Genomic DNA, 16,728 nt, shown 5'->3' on the forward strand with positions numbered 1-16,728 from the left:
GTCATGCTTGTGGTCAACGCATGAACAGAATGTGAATAGATGTCAACGCCAAATGGCCAAACCACTCAACGAAGTCGACGCGACGAAGGCAAGGCGACAGAATCTGAACATGTTACCGATGTTGCGCCCTCCCACAGTAACTATTGAAAATAAAGAAATCAAAGAGAGAGAGAAATTTCATCTGTGGCCGCTGTCGGAAGATGGCGCTACTTCAAAATGTCGTCGGAATGGTATGAACGGTTCTCGATATGGTCGTTTTCGCACTAACTTAATCAACTCTGTAATTATATTGTTCATTATTATGCGGCTTTAGATTAACTGGTGCGCTTGGCTAAGCCATAGCTACTATTTAATAATGTCGGCGTGTATTGTGACGCAGCCATGGAATCGTAAAGAGTTGAAGAAAAATGATGCATCCTTGTGCCACCATGGTCCACTGTAATTCAGTGACTACATAAGGGCCATCGCTTCTTAGAGGAGTACGTGTAAACGTCTGTACGAATGCGTCTGTAGTGAATTGTCGGTGTTGTAGGTTTCATACATGCGAATGAATTGTGTATGTATGAATTGAATGTGCGTACTATGTGTCTGCCTAGTGAACGTGTGCGTATCTACTTTCCGGTGTCCTTAAGTAATCCATGAATGGGCCTACCTCCCCGAAATGCCGTGTGCAGTATCAACGTACGCTGCCTCAGTCAGAAACTTTTTTTTTTAGTATTGTTTAATCCCTCTAGATGGCGCCAGCTACCACCTACTTCGCGGCCGCGGCGCTCTCATAGCTCCACCTACTTATATGAAGTTGAACATCTATCTATCGAAACTATGCTCTGCTGCGCCGAGATTGTTTTGATGCGACAGAATGTACATTTTGGAGGCACAAACGCGTGGATAACGTCGCTACACCGTTTGACGCTTCGACAAATAAAGACAACAAGCCTAACGTACAGTCTCCGGGTGAGAGCCCCTTTGCAGTACCCGTCTCTTTTAAAGTGAACGCCGTCTCGCTGGCCGAGCGAAACGTAAGAGTTCCGTCGTTCCGTTTCGCGAGGTTTTCATCACTACAGGTTTGTCTGCTTGCTTTTATTGTCATAGCGTTCGATATTAAGCTCAGCGGGACCGTTTTTTGTGACTGCCAGTGCCCCATACTCTTTATCAGTCGAGAATCGATGCGCTCGCTAGGCCTAAATCTATTGCTCGCTTCACTGGCTTGGCGTCAGCCATCTTGATTTTGACGGTTTCTCCATTGAAAAGGGAGGAACGGTTTCTCCATTTGAAGACGAACATTGGGGACATCGCCGTTTCTCCCTTAAAGGAGAGAGGGTCACTCCATTTTTTTTAAGAGTGTAATGCTTGAGACCTGTGTGCTTAGACTTAGGTGCACGTTAACATGAACCCCAGGTGGTCGAAATTTCCGGAGCCCTCCTCTACGGCGTCTCTCATAGTTATATCGTGGTTTTGGGACATTAAACTCCTAACAATTCTTAGTCCGGAAAACTGTGGACCTTGAACATTTCCCTGATACGGTAGATCAACTTGCGGGACAAGCTTGAAAGCTGGGTTCCCAATGCACTCGAGTCCAATGCTTTATTCCTCGCCTCGTTCCAAGCCGCCGCGAAGCAAGGCCAACGTTTTTAGAATAATCTAAAAACGTTTGCAAGGCGAGGCAGATTAATCGTAAAACCCAAACGGAAATATTCTTAGCTCCCCCAATGCAGCCCAACTAAAACGCTCAACAGTTCTGCACACCCATAGACTCAAAGCAGCTGGTATACAGAACAGCGGTGATGCTATTCTTTTCCGATGAAAGAAAATTAATTTCCTGAAACAGGAATAGCGTTTCATCGGTCCATAAAACTTTTACGGGTTCCTGTCCGTGCTATAACTTTAAGAACCCCTACTCAGCGGTAGCCTTCTCTGCAATGCTGCAGCGCAAAGCGCGAAAGCATCGCACAGGCGGCCTGCACCGCAGAGAAACTAGAGTGCGTGGTCTTGAGACACGGGAGACAATCTGCCCAGCAGAATCGCAGGACAAATTTCATTATATAATGAAGTGATTGCTGTGTAGAAGTAAAACTTCGCCTCAGTTGATGGATTCCCAGTGTGCAGCTGACAGTGACTACTGTCGAAAGAGTCGGGGGGCTCCGGCCCCCTAACTTTTCTCTATGGGGGCGGTGGGGCTAGCGCCTTCCTTGCCCTCCCCCCCCCCCGGTAGATACGCCTATGTGTACGTGTCGCCTACGCTTTTCTATATTACCCATGTTGTTTCTTTCTAACGCAGGATATTGTGTCATACGTACGGAAAAAATTTCAGGATCCAAGGCCTCCTGTCATGTACACGGTACTCGGGGTGCTGTACACTGAACACTACAGCCTCCTGAATTTGCAGTACGCAGGGTTAGAGTATGCAGGGTAATTATCTTGTTTTTTGACTGTTTTCGCATGGGAAGTATGGCGCTCAACTGAATAATACGTAGCTGCATATTTAAAAAAATGCGAAGGAAAATATGATCACCAATTTGCAACTTAAATTTGTTGCCTTCTATGCATTATCTCTTCAAATAAAACAGTACATGTGACAAGGCCTCCCAAACCCATCGGTGGCTTCAGCGGCAGAGCCCGGAAGGTAGCAGAAAACCGAACGCGTTACATTTGTAATCAACTAAGAAAAAAAAAATTGCATTTCAAAACAAACAGAACGTACGCCTTAGATTTTGCACAAACAAAGCGGACAAAAGGTAGTTATGAACGTTATACAATATTTGTGAAAACTATGGTTATTACAGCACAGAAACACAGCAATGTTTGTTAGACAGAATGGCCGTACTTGATGAGCGTACAACAGCAGGATATGAGAGAATCCCTTATGTAGGCACACAAGGCATACGGTTTACCTACAAGTAGGCTTTGTTTACCAAGCCATCTATGGCTTTGGCAGGCCTAGTCATATGTGTCGTCTTTTTTTTTTTGAAGAAATAAAAATTATTATTATTATTATTATTATTATTATTATTATTATTATTATTATTATTATTATTATTATTATTATTATTATTATTATTATTATTATTATTATTATTATTATTATTCAACGCTAATTTTCAGTCTGTTGGGCTCAAGATTCAACCACTGCTAAACGCAAGCTGTATGTTCAAACGAAAGCCTTGCCGCATCGTAAAGGAGTTCACCTTTTCTAACAGTTGCGTCTACTAGCCTCGTCTGAAGTAACGTTAGAGATCGACATTCGATGTACAGTCTTAGGCATAACTGGATAGAGCACTGAAACTACCTTTGAATTGTCATTGAAGCTAAACACAGTCGGCAAGCGCAAAAGCGTTCACAATACAAACTGCTCAAACGGAAAGGTATCTCTTGCTGTACATTCGTATCTTCACATTACAAGTAATCGTCGATTAAACGCGAATACGATGTTTCTTCACATATTGCTCACGACTTTACTGTGATTGAAGAAGCCATCCCAAAATGCCACTGCCGCGAATGTCTCTGCTGTTCAAGTTTTCTACAGGCAAACTCGAACTAGAGATAGAGAAAGCGATTAAGAGAACGAGAAAGGAAAATAAAAAGAAATAAACGGAGGAAAGGTATAAACAGACAGACATAGCGAGAGAGAGAGAGAACAAAGAAAACAGGCTCGGAAAGAGATAAAAAAAGAGAGCTAGACAGAGAGACAAATGGAAATAGAAAGAAACAAATAGAAATCAGCAGGTACAGAAAACGGATGCAAGAAACAGTGAAAGAATCAGCAGAAAAAATAAAGGGAAACAAGGAAGGCCACTCATCTGCGCTGTTCCTTGAGGCTTGGAACCAATAGTGCGCAGGCTGCCGTAACTTTATTTGTTGCGTTTATATGTGAGTATATATATACATATTTATATATATATATATATATATATATATATATATATATATATATATATATATATATATATATATATATATATATATATATATATATATATATATATATATACTATATATATATATATATATATAAGTGTAGATATGGTTCAATGGGCCAGTTCTTCTCGGGTAAAGGGTATAATACAACGGAGGCGTTGTCAACAGTGATATAAATATATATTTCCCAACAGTTTCGGGAGGGGACCTCCCTTCTTCGGGGGATGAGTTAAAACTGACGTCGAAGTTCGGTCTTGCTTCTTGCCGCGTCGCTCTCGCCTTCAAGGACATTTCAGAGAGTGGGGGAGATAGATTACGAGAAAAAAAAAGGAAAAAAGAAAAAAACAGAAAAAAGGAGAGAGAAGAACACCGACGAAGTCAGAAAGCGAGGCGAGGAAAAAAAAAAAACAAAAAAAAAACGCTAACTGTGTATGGCATGAAGTCGTTGAAGGTGTTTGTCGGTTCGCGTCGGGCGCAGGGCCACCCAAAATTGTTGTCGCGGAGGGCAGAATGAGGCACCTGGGGGAAGAGTGTCCCCTTAATGGGTCGGCATACCGCCTTTCGTCTCCGCCCGCTCCCTGTGAATAGGCTCCAAGTGGTAGAGGAGCGTAAGCACTTTACATTGTACAAGTAGTGAAAAAGATGAACAAAAAATAAACGAAAAAGGGAGAGAAGAAAAGAAAAGCAAGAAAGTAAACGACACTGCACGCGTACGAGCCAGTCAAGAAACAGGCATGGTCCCAATTATGATTCCGCGTTGCCAAATTCATGTTGGCTTATCTCTCGGAGGCAGGAGAGTCTTCCAGGGTCCTCATTGATGCCGGCTGTTAATGTTCTAAATTTAAAGATAAAATATGCCTCACGTTGTTCGCGCGCGCGCGTGTTTTCGAAACCGGACTGTAAAAGAGTTACGCTGATATTTTCAAAGCTGTGGTTTGGCAAGCGTAGATGTCTGGATAAGGCTAGCTTCGGCAGTGAAGTGGCGTGGTACCGGTGATTATTAAACCGCAGCCTAAATGGCGTGTCCGTTTGGCCGATGTATTCTTGCCCGCAGACGTTACAATGTAACATTTATATCACGTTGCTGGAGTCACAATTTAGGTTTTGGGTGATGTTGAATTTGAAATCTGAGAAGCTTGCCTTTGATTCACGCGTTGTGACCATGTGTGGGCATACCTTGCAACGAGCATTTCCGCAGGGGCGGCACCCTGGCTCAATTTTGGCGGGGTTTGTTTTTGCTCTGACAAGAATGTTCTTCAGGTTTTTATCCCTGCGGTACACCACGCGAGGTGGCTCCGCGAAGATGGAAGTCAGTTGTTTGCTTTGCCTAATTATGTTGAAGTGGCGGGAAAGTATGTTGTTAACTCGTGGCACCGATGAGGAGTAAGTTAGTACAAGATTTGTTTGGGAAGTTGTTTTGGATACTGTTTTTGGCTCCTTAATTATGTCATTCCGGTTCACGCTGCGAGCACGTAGTATGGCATCGTCAATAATGTCTTCGGGATAATTTTGTTGTGATAGAGAATTCTTTAGGCGTTCTGCGTGTTTGTCAAATTCCTGTATATCGGTGCATATTCTTCGATACCGGTAAGCCTGAAAATATGGAATACCCTTCTTGCAATGTCTTGGATGGCTACTGTTGAAATGTAGGTAAATTTGCCGATCTGTAGGCTTTCTGTAAAGGTTTGTTGAAAGGCGTTCATCTTTGACAGAAACAGTCACGTCCAAGAAGTTAATGCTAGTTTTAGAAATGCTATGCGTGAATTTAATTGATGGGTGGAGCTCGTTGAAATCCCATATGAACTGTTGAAGGCTCCCCTCATCGTGGTTACATATAATGAATATGTCGTCCAAGAATCTTCTGTAATAGAAAGGTTTCAAGGCGCGCCCCTCAATAAATGGGATTTCAAGAGATGCCATAAAGGTGCTCGCAAAGTTCGGGGCCATTTTTGTGCCCATTGCAGTGCCACTGACCTGAAGGAAGTGCTTGCCATTAAACTCAAAATGGTTATGGTTTAGTACAAGATCGAGAAGTTTAGACAGTACCTCGCCACTTACACCGGTCGATGAGTCAAACTTCACATACTCAGAAACCGTAGCCCCAATTCCGTCGCGGTGGGGTATGTTAGTGTACAGTGAGCAGACGTCCATGGTCACCAGGAAGCTATCAACTGGGATGTTGAGACTAGAAGTTTCGCGGATGAAATGGTTTGTGTCCTTTAGGTAAGAGGGAAAAGTCGGTGAGATGTCTTTTATCAGGGAATTAATGAATTCTGATATATTTTCTGTTGATGTACTGTTACTGGATACTATTGGTCGTCCCGGATTGCCTGCTTTGTGTATTTTAGGGAGTAGATAGAAGCGACCGGGAACGGAATGGGCCGGCAACATCGCTTTTAGCATTTTGCCGGTAATTTTCCCCTCCCGGTGGAGATTATTTAGCGTTGCTTTTATCTCACTCTCAAATTCGGGAGTCGGGTCTTTTGGAAGTTCTTTGTGGAAGTTTGTGTCTGATAACTGTCGCTCCCCTTCTTTTAGGCAATCCGACGTGTTTAGAATTACTATGCAACCCCCTTTATCAGCAGGCTTGATGGTAATGTCGGCGTTTCTTCGGAATTCATCGAGTGCTTTTTGTTCTGACTTTGATAGGTTGTTGCGAGATGGCTGATTTTTTTCGTACGCCCTGATTATATCTTTTTGGACAGCTGATATATACATATCAAGGTATTTGTCCCTCTGCTCACTTGGACACCACGATTTGTCACCACCAATCAATATATTCTCGCCTGGACTGTCTTTCCGATCATGAAAATATGTCCTTGAAGGCGAGAGCGACGCGGCAAGAAGCAAGACCGAACTTCGACGTCAGTTTTAACTCATCCCCCGAAGAAGGGAGGTCCCCTCCCGAAACTGTTGGGAAATGAATATTTATATCACTGTTGACAACGCCTCCGTTGTACTATACCCATTATATATATATATATATATATATATATATATATATATATATATATAGTTGCAATTTAGCACCCGTCCTCGGCCGAGTGTGGTTTTCTCTGTCCCGTACATAACCGCGCTCTGCAGTTCATGATTTTAAACCAACTAGCCGAGCTAAGAATTCTCTTAATAAATGGCCCATCAGAAATGTTCTTCATTTCAGATATATATTTCAGCCTACGCACTTCATCGCTATTACCCATCTTTCGAAGCCTCAAGTGAGTAGTTACAGCAGCTGTTGGATTCAGCCAATGTCTATGATGTTTGGCGAGTACATTTCCAGCCAAGGCATTGAGCTCCACCTTCCCTCAATTGTAAGTCTCCCTGATACATTTCTCAGTGCTTACCTTTCTCTAAAAAGAAAGAAAAACACTGTGGGGGTCCTTTTGCTGTCGTTTGCAGAAATTCTTTTTTGTGTGAGGAACAGCGTATTAAGAAAAGCGTAACACCTGCAAGCTGAGTAATATGTTACATTGTTACGATGTTGCTTATGTCAATTTTGTTTGTTAAACCAACATAGAATTCCATTGGGTTCTGTCTAACGAAAGAAACTAGCACTCGATCAATCTATCTTCGTTCATTTGTTACTTAAAGGGATGCTGAAGTGGTTTTACAATTTGGTAAAACTTTGTTGTTAACAAGGGCCAACATTATTGTCGACGATGGCGTAATTTTTTTTCTCTGTTGTGGCAGCCGGAGCTTTCAAATACGCGAAAGAAAAGTTCGTCTTGCTCCCGCCAAGCAAAAATTAAGCGCGCCAAAAGTGTGGGCGTGGAAATGAACTAACCGAAACTACGTCATAGTCGGTAGTTTTGGCCACGGTGGTAGAATAACAGGTGGCCCGACGCGCCGCTCCGCCAATGCGCCGCGCGTGTCATGGAGGTGCTCGAGTTGCCGCCGCTTTTCCGCAAGGTGGCAGCAGGTATACTCTGGGCCGATATCTCCGCTCCGGCGCAATTGAAAGCATGTGGCCAGCGTGCGTCGCGAGCATTTAAACTGCAATTTACATCTTTAACTTTTGAGAAAGAGATCCGCGGTGTATTTATTACACCAGAGAGGCTTTGAGCAACACTGAAGAGTTGCCGTCGCTTAGAACGGACGCGCCACTAATCAAAGCATGCAACGCAACCAGCGTTGCAGCGGCGTCTCTTCCTTTCTGCTTGGTCATTTTCGATAAATGCGGAGGCGTCCGTGGGTGCAAGCGTCTGAAGAGCAAGAGCGTCCCTATATGACGCAACCACCGTCGCAAAGTCGCAATCAGCCTTCGAGTCATGATCACGGCCCGATCACGGTGTTCGTGTTTAGGTGATCCCGCGGCTTGAGATCCGCTCTGATGCGTCGCGTTTGTTGCGTTCTGTCAAACCAACGCGCGCGACCGCATCGGTGTTTCCGCTCACTTTGTAAGCTGGAACCACGGCTGAAACCACGGTGGCTCGATCTGTGCCGCTGATGCGACGGCCACCATGGGACGAAAATGCTTCGCTCCAAATTGCAAATCTGGCTACAAAACTACAAAACGTGCAAAGAAAAGCTGTGTCTTTTCTCCGCGCCAAAAGACGAAAAGCGACTGCAGTTGTGGAGAAATGCAATTCCACAGAAAGACCACCAGCTACAGTCCTCCGACATACATACGATAACGTGAAAACCAAATGCTTTTTTAACACGAAAGTGTTTTATGCCGGGGTCCACCAAGACTTCAGTGACGAATTTCCGTCACGGAAATGACGTCGAGAAAATTTACACGATCAGATGGCAAAGAAAAAAAAATACGTGGTTGATCCCTCCGTCATAGGAACCGGAATAACACGAAAGTAAAGCATACCCCTACACAAGTAACTGAATGTTTACTGTACATTGATATAAGAGAGTTTGCACAATGCATATTGATGTCTGGCAGCTATAGCACCGTTTAACGTGGATGTGCCCACTTTGATTATTGGTGCTACATCTCCATCTCGACGACTAATGTCCCTGCTAAATGATTAAACAAACCCTTGTGGTAGCTGTAGTAGCTAAAGGTGAAAGCGTAATCAGAGAACTAGGTGGAATAGCCAGAAGAGCGTCGCATATTGGACGCAGAACTTGGTCGCCATCCCGCGGAATGTTAAAATGTGATCGAACACCACGGCCGGACTTGAGGGAAACGCAAAGCGCGTCCTTCCGCCCCGGCAGCCCGGCCGCGATTTTTCTAGGGGCGAGCGCGTGAGCAAGGAACGCGGTGTTACAGCCTGATGAGGCAGGCCAATGCCACCTAGAAAAAAAATTAAGGCCTGCTCACTGCCGCCGTGACGTCACGCGTCTTGACCGAGCGAGCGAACGCGCGGGAGACAGTGAAGCCATTGCCACTATCGTCTCCTATGAAATGATAAAGCGTTCGCGGCTAGTTTTACGTGCGCAACAGCTTTATTTTGCCTTTTGCGTAGGGATTGGCGCTGGCTTAAGGAATGTGTTACGCTTTAGAGTCTTTGGTGATTGGTCTGTAAGCGACTTATTATCGCACTTAAAAATAAGAAAAGATTGTGCGCTATCGAAAATGTGACCGATTTATAAATGCGAAGGTTGATGGCCCCGAAAAGTGGCGAAATAAATAAGGCAAGTTTGATTCATACTTCATTCTTTATTTACACACACACACACGCACACACGTCACATTGTCCATAATATGCGCAGAAACTGTTCCTATTTATTTGGTAAACTGAGAAAAATTGTCGGCACTGCGTCCAGAGGTCCAGAGTCAGCCGAGTAGCCCCCATAGGAGCTACTACTGTCCTGCCGGTTCTTGGATCGGTGCACTTGGCAGTCGTCCTTAAGTGTTCTGGCTTGAAATCGAGCTCACACACCTGAAAACCATTTAAGAAAGCGGTTTATCACAGGCTTTCCGCTCCACTGTGATACTTATTTGCTCAGTTACAAAACAACAGATTCTATGAGGTGTCTACAGGCATCCCAATTCGGCTGACTTGCAGCAATACACATTTCAAGGAAACAAATTAGGCGAAGGTGCTGGCAAGACTGGTGCATAATTATAATACCGCAGAAAGTGGTCGGAGCACCGGTCAGAAATACTATGTATACAAAACAGATGCACGACGCCACGCACCGCCACTGCTTAGCGTTTCTCAGTCAAAAGAAGCCCGCGGTGCTACGCGCAAGCGAAATGTTTACCGACCATGAAGGAAAGAAACGCCTGTTCTGAGAATATACTGCCACGCGCGTTTATTGCTCAATTTTTATGAGTTCGGGGTGCGAGCAGCGGAACGCAATAGGCATCTCTCGCACCGCTTGTGAAGTCGCTTGATTGGAGCATGAAGGTGCGTCTACTTCGTTTCGCCGTCGTTTATCACCGCGTCTCGGCAAGACGCGCTCGTCAAAAACGGGAAATCTATGCACTCTCCAGAGACGCTACATCATCGCGGGGGTGAGCGTCTGCGACGCTCAGCTAAAAGTGCCTTCTGTAAAGGCTTACGCTAACAAGTCAGAAGTACACACGGCATTATTTTATCGAAATAACTGAACGTGTTAGAGGTGGTGCCTTTAAAACATCTGAAAAGCAAGTAGCATAGACTACACATACCTTTGAATCACGGAGAGAATGCATATCGATGTCATCCCGATGAACGGCACGTTCTCATTTCTCTTTTTGGTCGCCTTGGGAGAATGAAACCACTGGAACCTTCGGTACATGCCCAATATCGGCGACACTTGGGCCCACAGCACTGATCCATTGGGATAGCTTGCAGGTGTACAACATTCCGTGAACGAAGCACATCACATCACCACGCAGCACTTCACAAACGCAGACCACGGTCTTCAAGCAGACGCCAAAAGAAACGCCAGTATTGGCCTCGAGGAGTTACGGAGTCGCCCTCTATCGGACGCGCCTCGATTGCGTGCTAGGCAGGATACCGCCGGCGCGCTCCCCATAAGTTTTGCTGTCGGCGCTCTACAAAAACACCTCGCGGAAGCCCTCCTGGGCATTTCTGTAAGTACTTTCGAAATGAGCTGTGTTCTTTAATGTCAAAGTAATCATTCTCGACAAACTGAAAGCACAAGATAGTCTACAGTCGCTGTCTCTTTGCAGAAAACCGAGCACCCACTTCACGCTGTCACCGCGTTGGAGACTCCTGAACCGACTTCTTGCGTGAAAGGTAGTCGCTAGCTGAGTGCAAACTATGTGAAATATCTCGTTAGAGTAGACTGCCTGTATAACCAAACGGATCATATAGAAAGAAGCCTCAAGCCAGCGATCGCACGGGTTCGCGACGACTGACGGTGCCTCTGCATGTATGAGCGTCTGCATGTATGTTCGTACTGATGGTTTCGCTTTTGCTACGAGCGCGTTTTGGCACCGCGCTGTGAATTTTAGGCCGCAAAATATGAGAATTTGTGAGTACACAAACAACTACTGTTCCGCGGACGCTATCAGAGCAGTTCAAAAGCAATTTCCTTACTACTGCGGCTTCGGTGCGCATGGCAGATCTGCCGTCCCGACGATTCAGTGTTTTTTTTTTTCTTTTTTGGTCTAAATTCGGGTACGTTTCAATGTCATTTGACAAGTTGTCTCGCACTGCGTATTGATCGGTCTCATCAGCGTGCAAATGCCGCTGCTTCTGTTTCTTTATTCAGCGCATTCGTTTCGTTTGGTGCTAACACAAAACGTGAGCAAATGCGACGCCTTTTTTTAATGCTCCTTAATTATCGTTCCGTTTGCATTCCAGTGAACTTGCCGCTCTCTGTCATCAACAAATTCATAGACCAAAGCTTCACCACTTCGAGATTGCTGGTGGAAGGAGAAGCAGTCTACGAGACCGAGCATGTATAGTAGCATGCAACGCCAAGGAAAAGAAAGAAAATACAGTAACGTTCACCGGACTTGTTCTGCAAACTTCGGCTGTGAACTAGGACCCACACGAGCTTGAAATAGCGGTGAATAAAATAGAAGTTATTGCAGCAACCAGCAGCTGCAAAACAGGATAATAATTATTTGGCGAGTACCCCAGCAATTTTGGCAGCAGTGTCGTGTCTAACGCCAACAGGGTGGCATCTTTCCCACGTAAATAAATGAGGCTCCAAGAAAATACATGGGGTTGGCCGGTGGGCCGAACACGGAGGCATGCAAAATTTATGTACCTTATGAAGCAATGCATGCCTCCTCAAATGGGAAGGTTGCCCGTCGGCGGCGTCAACACGAGTGATGCAAAAAATAATCGTCACGTGATGGTGTCACCATATGACGTCATCATGACGTCACAGATCGCCAAAATATGTAGCGTCATTATGACGTCACATTGTGACGTCACATGATGACGTATTCACACGTCACGGTCGCTTTGCATTGCCTCTGTGATCAGTCACGGAGGCCGTGCAAAACCGCGTTAGGCGCAGAACGCTTTTGGAGGGGTGCGCGGGAGAATCAGTACGATGAAACGGGAAACAGCGCGGTAAACGACGACAAAGAAGGAACACACACACCACACCACACGAAGCGCTTCGTGTGGTGTGGTGTGTGTGTTCCTTCTTTGTCGTCGTTTACCGCGCTGTTTCCCGTTTCATCATGCTTTACCAACTAGCCAACAAGTTGACCTTACTAGAATCAGTACATCGACTGACAAGAAGAAGATGGCTTTCGCCTTCTAGTCATCTTTAACCAATGCATAAGGGACCCTGTCCGTTTTTTAATTTAACGTATCTAAACAATGACTTGCGCATCTGCAGCCGATTTTGTGGACGCTGAGCACAGGGCCGACGATCAAGAGATCGCATTGGAGGGTTCCGAGATGGCATCGCACGTGGTAAAATGTAGCGCTTTTACCATCCTGTGGCATATAAGCATCATTTGTCGGCGGGAAGCGCGCGCTGTCTGCTACTCACCGAACATCGCAGGCCCGACGCAGTAACAAAAGTCTTCGTCGCGGAAGTGCTTGTTGCACACAAGACTCGTAGCGGATGGCTACTTGCCGGTTCTTAGCTTTACAACCCATGCTTCACGCTGTTTCTTGTTCCGCGGTCACCAGTGCAGGCTGACACTGGGCTCCTTTGCGTAAGCGCGGCACTGCGGCACCGAGCGGTAGAGCCCCATGTTCGTCGCCTTCGGAGGCAGCCACTCTATTACAATGGTTTCAATTGAGTAGAAAGTGAGAGAAAACTTCCGAATTTGAACAGACCGCAGCGCATGTGGGACTTGAAACTCGTTTTCAAAGCACGCGGCAGTGCTCCACAAGCAGCCGACGCGGCCGCTGAGACCACGTGATCCTGCCAAGCACGTCACGCCGACGGTGGCGCCGGCGTTTCCAGTGGTGGGCCTCGAGGCCAATACCACAGCCGGCTTCGTCAGGCTTAGCAATCCTGCTCTCTCGAACGGCGTGAGCATGCATGCGCACGTCTACTCAGCAGGAGACGAGGGTCAAAAATGACTGACGTCAGAGGCCATGCCCGGAGTAGTGAGCAGGCCTGAAAATATTCTAGAGGGCGCTGGGCAGGCGCGCGTCGCAGAGCTATGAGCGAGGCCGACGCTTTTACGACGCTTGGCTAAGGTCACCACCTCACGGTGTGTTAAGGCATTGACAAAATTGAACTTCTATTGAAAACGCGCCGAATGGGAGGGACGTGTAACGCATTGCAGGTGCTAATCGCGGATGCCACAGTAATGAGGAATTACTATACCGCTCCCAGAGGGCAACACCACCCCGCCGACCGGGAGAGTGGTAGATATAAAAGGCGCGTTTGTAAAGCCTCTAGAGTATGTGACCGTAGCGCAGTGGATAGCGTGCCCGGCATCTGTTGTTGCGCACCGAGTGGTCGTGGGTTCGATGCCCGCTGACGGAGCATTTTTCTTTGCCGTCTGATCGTGTATATTTTTTCGACGTCATTTCCGTGACGGAATCGCGGCCGCGCTACCGGGGTCTGCGATTGGGGTTGCGACGCGATTTGCGTTTCCCTCTAGTCCGGCCGTGTTGTTCAATCACATTTTGACATGCCGCGGGATGGCGACCAAGTTCTGCGTCCAATATGCGACGCTCTCCTGGCTATCACACCTAGTTCTCTGATTACGCTTTCACCGTTAACTACTACAGCTACCACAAGGGTTTGTTTAATCATTTAACATGGACGTTAGTCGTCGGGATGGAGATATACCACCAATCAGCATTTCTTAGGAAATATTTGGCATTTTGAGCGTTTCTATCTATCTGTCTAGCCGCCTACGTCTGGGTGCTCTGATGATCGCCTCCTTAACTTGGTGTAGACCAAAATTGGCATGGGAGGGTAAGATGATTTGACGAATATGAATATCGGGTCATTATATGAATAACGTGAAAATCCTGTCGCGTACGTCGTCAAACCCTTTGCTCCAGACACGTGTGGCACATACCAGTTTACCACGGGCTGCGGTGTACGGTGTACCGGCGAGAACAGACATAGGTAATTTAAATGCGAGAGCGTTAAAAAAACGATATCGGCAGCGTTGATCCGACCAATGGAAAGAATAAAAATTAGGATCCCAGCAAGAATCCAACTCAAGCATTCTGCGTGGCAGTCAGGTATTCTACCACAAAGCCACGCCAGGCCTCTAAACTGGTTTGGAAAAACAGCCTATGTAGGCAAAATGTAGGTGCAACGTCGATTGTGGTGGTGGTGCTGGCTATCTAAGGTCGCGGGATCGAATCCCGGCCGCGGCAGCTGCATTTTCGATGGAGGCGAAAATGTTATAGGCCCGTGTACCTAGATTTGGGTGCACGTTAAATAACCCCAGGTGGTAGAAATTTTCGGAGGCCTCCAATACGGCGTCTCTCATAATCATATCGTGGTTTTGGGACGTTAAACCCCAGATATTATTATTAACTGGGCATTAATACTGCCACGCGCGTTTCATGCTTTATTTTGATGCATTCGTGTTTCACCCACGAAGACTGTCAGCAGCCCTCGGCGCAGACCGCGCTGCATTGTTCGGGAAGCTTCGCGACTATTTGAGATTATTCTGTTAATATTATGCGCAGGACGGAAATAGTCAACTTTATTCGAGAGCTTACGCGAGCACCGGCGATAACACTGGAAGGCTACTGTATAAAGACGACGGGATCCGCCGATGATTAGGTTACCGACGGCCGACGCTCTGCTCGCCGCTATCAGTGTACAGCGTTTATTGCTTGTACCGTGACTTTTGATTTTCCGGGCACAAGTTCACCGAAGTAAAGAGTTTCGTCTTGAACCCGCCGACTGCTGCCTCCTTCAACGTTACGACAACGTGATAATATAAGTAACGACCTATATTTATCGATGCGCTTGCTGCTGTCTTTTACGTCAACAAAGGTGCATCTATTTGCTGGATGCCTGGCCTCGTATTCATTGTTAGCTTTATGTTTTAAGCTGCGGAGCAGCGCAATGGACCGCCATGTCGTCGTCTGTTGTCTCACGTAGGTGTAACGCAGATCCCACGTTTCATACACATAAGTCGAGCAGGCTGCACTTTTTCAACGCCAGCATGCGGTCTCCCGTAAGCACCAGCTGCGTCGCCAAAGGGCTCATTCGTCTGTCCGAGCCAGCAAAGTGACATCGGAACGCCAGTGTCAGGAGTTAGGCACTGATCTACGGAAGAAACAAGCCTATAGGCGAAACGACAGCGCTGGCAGTTAGACGCACCGCTCTCGGAGAAGCAAACAGTAGAAAAAGAGTACCGTAGAACAGAGAATACCTGATCGCAAAACAAATCGGAGAATCACAAGAGAAGAACAGGAAAATATATGAAATATCACAGTATCGCACGAAAAGAACATAAAAGAGAAGAAAAGAGCACATAAACACAAGAACAGAATACAACAGAACAAAGCAGAGAAACACCGAATAAACACAATGTTAACACGGCGAATCAATGCTCCACAGATCGTACAGCTTTCACTCGGGGGAGGGGGGGGGGGAGGGGGGAGGGCACCTGTCTGATTTCTTTCTCTGCTCTGACGTTCTCAGGAACAAGCCCTGGATGGCCTGGAATGGTTGAAGACAATAAATGAAGGAAATATGTTATTCTACATATCGTTCTCGATGCGGGCTCACTACTACAGGCTGGATAGATATGAAGACCAAATAGCGACAAATCTAACAAAAGCCGAAGCTGAAGCACGCTTCGATATGTTAGGCAAATGCGAACCAACTCACCGCTATCTAGATTATCGCGTGGAAAGAAGTTGGGGAGAACTTCACCCAAAAGAGGTAAGTCTACGCAGTGACCGTCCCTCCCTCCGTGCTCTCTTTCTCTTAAAAAATCAAATGAACGACCTTGCAGTCCAAAATGCGTGATGGAACGATAACTGCGCAGTTGTACGATGTGAACATGCTGCCTCAAGGATTCTCCGAAGAAGTGCTGCAATAAAATAGTTACATGGTGTAGAACAGTCAGCTTTGGCTGGTTCGGTTTCTCGCTCAGCCTTCCCACGCTTCTCAGCAGCTAAACGGGTCGGCGTAGCCCGTAGTGGTGAATGCGCCCACCTCGGAACGTACACGATGTCCGCAATTACGTCATCGGCAGGCAGCCTCCGACCGACCAAGGCTTCCTCCACGTGTCGATCGTGTCAGAGCGGCGCTACGGCAGGGGCGCTAGGTTCATCCTAGCGGCTGTGAATGCGCGGTCAAAGCCCCATCACCGCAGGGCTTCGGTGCCGTTTCGTAGCACAGAGTACCAATCGACGAAGTCGGCGCTACGTTAATTTGCTGGCAACTTTATGTCACTTGGAGGACAAAGAGGACTGAAAAGGCACTGCAGCTGCGCGCAGGAATAGTTTCTTTTTCCCGAATTGGAGCGTCTGCGCTGCGCGCAGCGCTGTG

Source organism: Rhipicephalus sanguineus, chromosome 7, assembly GCF_013339695.2.
Source record: "Rhipicephalus sanguineus isolate Rsan-2018 chromosome 7, BIME_Rsan_1.4, whole genome shotgun sequence".
Classification (NCBI taxonomy): Eukaryota; Metazoa; Arthropoda; class Arachnida; order Ixodida; family Ixodidae; genus Rhipicephalus; species Rhipicephalus sanguineus.